Here is a 5,583-nt window from a genome sequence, read left to right as displayed (position 1 = left end):
TTTTTTTTTTGTCCGTGTAGTTGAGTTTTTCAAATAATGTAGAGAACTATTTTCAGCAATAATAAGTCATTTAAAGGCGAATTTGTGTTAATTGGGACACTTAACTGTAAATGTATTATGTCCTCTTATGTTTATCATGTGTAAAAAAAAAGGTTTTGCCATAATTAGATGGAGAATTACATTTAGGTGAAACTATTCTTCTGCACTGGCCATGTCTCTCATGCAAACTTAATCATAGCACCCTCTACTGGGGAGGTGGATGGATTTACTTTTTGTTCTACTTCAGTTCCTGCACTTTATATCTGTCTTTATCAAGCCACACAGTCACTGGTGTGGTCCTACTTTCTGAAGTCAAAGAATTTTAAAATTAGGTCAAACACAATAAGGGTTTTATTTAAATATTTAAAACTCACAAAAGTGTGTTTTCAATTTTAAAAAAACTCTGATAACAATCAGGACAAAATCTTCGAATGTATTTTTAGCTGATAGTTGTCCTTTTTTTCAAATGTGGATGTTTTGAATGGTGAGTCAGTTTTAAAAGTCAGCATTTGAGGAAGTTTCATGATTCATCTACAGGTCACAGTATCAGGGACAACCATTGTTGTTACTTAAAAGCCACGTCATCCTAAGCCTAAATACAGTCGTTTCCACTGTGTGTGAATGAATGAAAGGCATTGTCGCGTGCTGTGCTGCGGTATCTTGTTGTCATTAACGGTTTTTCTACCGAACATTTTGTGAATGGACATCAGTAGAACCACAGAGGTAACAAACCCAGATCGGTTCATTCAGACACGCCCTTGAATTTAGTTCTGTGAAAATGCTACATGGGCTCAGACCGAGAAAATAGAAAAAGCAGAAAAAAGACATTGTTTGCTTTTTATGTTAATCACACAAGGTTGCTAACCTTTCTAAGGTTTTAATTCATTTTTGTGTAATTACATTTAATAATCGTATCCCCAAATTAAAATGTGGAGCATGTTGATGTTTTCCAGAGCTGCCAAATTCAGTGCTTGTCGTTAACCAAACCACAAACAGTCTCTTCTAACAGGGTCGTGCTACAGCGATGACTACACTGATGTTCTGGACTTTATTTATATGTATATTAAATGGTTGATCCCAGCTCTTTGACGTCACCCACCCCTTCAGTAACTCTCCTTTTTACATTCATTCATTTCCTGTAGAGTGCTGACCTCCACTTCCATGTTTTCTCCCACCTGCTCCCTACCCTCACCACAGACTACAATGTCATCTGCAAAGATGATGATTCACGGAGCCTCCCGTCTGACCTCATCAGTCAAACTCTATATTAGGGCAAATGCCTGATCACCCTACACCCATCTATCACTCTGGCTGTACACCTCGACACTCTAATAAATGTCTTGCTCAAACATCACCTACCTCTTCACCACTTCTGACTTACTCAAAGTCAGAAGTGGACTTAATCTAAAACCACTCTCTTGGTACGTTGCTATATGCTGCATCTTCTCTGCACTTCCCAACACAAGCTTTCACAGGATGTCTGACCTCTCACCTTCATTTAGTTGTACCCCAGTGTTACAATGACATTAGCCTAGGAATTGTTGCTCTGTCATCCCTGATTGGCCAACAACGTTAGTCTTAAGTTTAAGTCTAGATATGAAGAAAAGAAATATTCACTTCAACAAAGTTAAATATAGTCAGTCTGCCTCAACCTGCACACAAAAAACTGAAGTCCTTTTCCTTACTACTAGCTTTTTGGCGCACACACACACACACACCGAGGAAGAGAGAGAAAAAAAACAGCACAGCTCTTTAAGGCCTGCTGTCAGGTCAGGACAATATGCTGAAGATATAGAGTTGTGTTTACTTCTAGGAAGAGAATAAGTAACAGGAGAGGGAGAGAGAGAGAGAGAGAGAGAGAGAGAGAGAGAGAAGGACTTTGTACATTGACCTTTAGCCCCAACCTAACTTTTATCCCTGGTTCAGTTCTGCTCTTGTTCATCTGAACCGTAGTACTGTTTGTACTGTCCTTCGTGATTAGAGTGTTGTGAGAAAAAATGTTCAGTAGAATTCCTTTTTCTTACTCTTCCCATTCATATTGAAAGTTTTCCTTTTGTGTCAGTGTACAGAATTATCCTTCTGGTTTGTGAGTGTCTGTAGTGGGCAGAGGTGAGGAGTGGGGGTGAGTAGAACACACACCATCTACAGCTGTCACTGTGGTTTCCCAGTCTTAGACACACGGCACCAGGAACAGTGGTCAGGACAGACAGCGTCTTTTCATTTTCCATTCCATCCATCTTGAAACTCTGGCTTCATATCATGTCCCAGGAATGAACGTTGGCAGCTGCTGTCTGTCCACTTAATGATGTAACAACAAATGCAAAGTAATATGTTAGTTTAGTTTACTGTTCGTTAGCCTGATTAGCCTCCAAACATATTTGTCACATTTCAAACACAACTGCAGTGATTTTTCCCATGAAGCTCTGTCACTGTGAACACTCAGTTCGATCCACCACAACTGTAGCTACAGTTGTTGATCTCAACACAGTCAGTAGATTAAATGAAAACATGGCTGGACATTCAGCATTCTTCCCTTCCATACTAAACTGCAGAGCTACGAGCAAGCGTCTAGTTGGAGGTTTGTGTGTCTTGTGTCTCTAGTTGCTGTTCTAGTCCCTCCTGGATGACATTGCTTCTCACCCTGTCTCTAAGGGAGAACCCTCATACGCTGTGGAGGAAAATAACTTCTGTCGCCTGTACCTGTGATCAGCTGTTTCAGTCACTACCACAGCTCATGAGCAGAGGTGAGGGTGGGAGCATAGATCAACTGGTAAATCCTTGTCTTTCAGCTGAGCTCTTCTTCCTAAACCTAATTGTCATATAGTGTATAGACAAAAAAATTACTTTTATGTTCAATAAAAGTAAATAATGACTGTTTGTAAAGAAAATCTCACAGAGACAGTCCTTGACTTATGTCACAAATCATCATCACAAGAGTCTGAGCTTTGCCTGGGAGCCACAAGCATTTCCCAAAAAACAGCTCAAAGAAAAGAAAGTGAATATAGAAGAATCCAATGTAGCGTGTACAACCGGTGAATGTGAACAAAGCCGTCTTCCACACGTAGCGCAGCAGTCCGCTAGCCACCTAGTTCCTACGCAAAATTAGGTTTAACGTTGTACATCAGAATGATGGATCAAGATTTTCTTAACAACGTTATGACAGATAGCGACGTAACCACAAAAAGTCGTAGGTCGAGGATGTCGGAAACTAAAAAACACAGATTTATTTTCTTACTTGTTCGTCATTGTAGCACTTTTGTCAACAGAAAAACTCAGCTGTTTTCTTGAATTACCTACAGATCGTCTTTAAGGTGCCTTTGAGTCCTGACGAGGCTGTGGAGTAGACTGAGTGAACACAATGTTCTTGTCTTTGGTCGAAATTCTCTTCTTGATGAAGTCCAACATTATGGTGCTGAAGAGTGATTAATAGAGCTGGATGTCCTTGTCGCTTAACACAAATGACAGTGGAAGCATTACATCAGTCTGACCTTTGTTTTTACTGTCCTTGTTTTGAAGTTTGTTTAAAGGGTATAAAGTTGTTGCTTGTTGCTCTCACATGTCATCACCATCAGCACAGAACATCATAAGTTTATATATGACATAAGAAGACAGAACTACTGTTGTTGTGTACTGGTACTCAACTGTATGTGTCCATGCGATAATACACAAGGCTAAATGTAGACGTTCCTGTCACATCCTCCTCAGTCCCTGAAGCTAAACAATTATCAAATAAAGTTCCTGTTTAAATCCCTCGGGTTTCCTCTAAGAAAGACAACAGTGTACATTTAACGCCAGCTTGGACAGAATTTAAAATAACTCTCTGGGAAAAACACTGACCTATTTGTTAAAGGTCTTTGACACAAATGAGTGAAACCCTCCTGTAAGTGACACAGTTTAACGTATAATATAAAGAGTTTGTTTGTTTCTAGGTTTCCTAAACACATAAACATGTGACTTTGACTCTCCGTCCATGTCTGTGTGTGTGTGTTTGGTAGAGAGGGAGAACGAGAGAGAAAACGAGAGTGTACAGCACTAGAAAGTCATGCTGCTCCTCTGACCTCTGACCTCTTCACGAATGTTTCTGAGAAATCTTTTTTTAATATAGCTGTGAAAAAGTATACTGTAGTAACCGAAGTACCATCGTGTGAATAAAAAGTATTTATCCTAAGTGAAAGTGCCACTGTTGACCCTCGGTGACCCGACCGGCTCCAGCTCTGCTGGATGTGAGGCTAAAAAAAAAGGGTTGACATCAGGGCGTCTGGAACTTTTTAAAGAAGTGTCACTGTAGAAACGAGGCTCAGGATGAGGTCACGACACTGCATTTCAGAACAAATGAAGTCTTATTTCAATTTAAAAGAGTCATTTTCAGGGTGAAGATCAGACCTGACAGAGTAATATCCTTACAGATGATAAAGTATGTGGTACTACTACAGAACTGTTACAGAATATATGTTGTTCAAAACTGCAATTTCAAAACTACAAAAATATTTAATTTTTAAAGCAAAATAAATGTATGGTCTTCAATTCCTTTCACTTGTACAAAGGGTTTGTGTATATAATAAACTGATCACAAACAGATTCTAAAATGAGATGACTAGACAGTAACAGTTATTAGACAAACACAAAAGCTGAACTGAAAGTACATAAAATAAAAAAAATAAAAAGTTGTTTCTTCCATAGTACTTAGGAGGCTGAGTAGCAGCTAGGTGTCACTATTCACACCCACTTGACTACTTGATCATCAGTTACTGTGACCATCTCTATAAAGGCTCTCTAAAGTAATTACTCTATTAGATTTGTGACATCAGACCTGACCTGTGTGTGTTTGTGAATGGGTTGAAATAGTTTGTTCAGATGGTCCTCCACGTCAGAATTCTGTTTCTACGGTGCAACGTGACTCAATTTTGCTGTAAGTCTGAACTCACATACTGTACATCAGTACCTCTGTCACTCACCTACGCTAACACAGTGGTGACATCACAATCTAAGACATAAAAACATCAGGAGAGTCTGACTGACACCTGGGAGTCAGAATGAAGGGCAACAAGTTCCAAAAAAAAAAACAACACAAACAAAGAAAACGAATGTAGCACAATCCAATGTATGGAGTACAACCAAGAATGTAAACAAAGACGTCTTCTGTCAATAGCGCTACATGATGACATGTTTCGTCCTCTTCGCTCACCAACTAGTTCCAGTCCAAACGTTTTAATGCCATATGTCGGAATGAAGGTTCTGTGATGACAGGAAGACTTCGTTAATAATTTTTAGGCCATGGCAACGTAACCGACAAAGGCCACAGGTCACAACAGCCACTGTCATAAACATTCATAATTATAAGGATGCAGGACACCTACTGCTGGTTAATGGATAAACAGACGGAAGTGGAATTAATAATGATAATGAGAATGCAGGATTGTCCAGAAGCTTCTCCAAATCACCCGACGACAGTCCTTACTCCCCCCTGGAACTCCCCAGCTCTGCACTCCCCCTCCCTCAAATTGACTGAAAGCTGACGCTCTCCCTCCCTCGCTTTGACACACA

This window comes from Cynoglossus semilaevis, chromosome 1 (genome assembly GCF_000523025.1).
Source record: "Cynoglossus semilaevis isolate Cse_v1.0 chromosome 1, Cse_v1.0, whole genome shotgun sequence".
Lineage (NCBI taxonomy): Eukaryota > Metazoa > Chordata > Actinopteri > Pleuronectiformes > Cynoglossidae > Cynoglossus > Cynoglossus semilaevis.
This window is presented reverse-complemented; position numbering follows the sequence as displayed.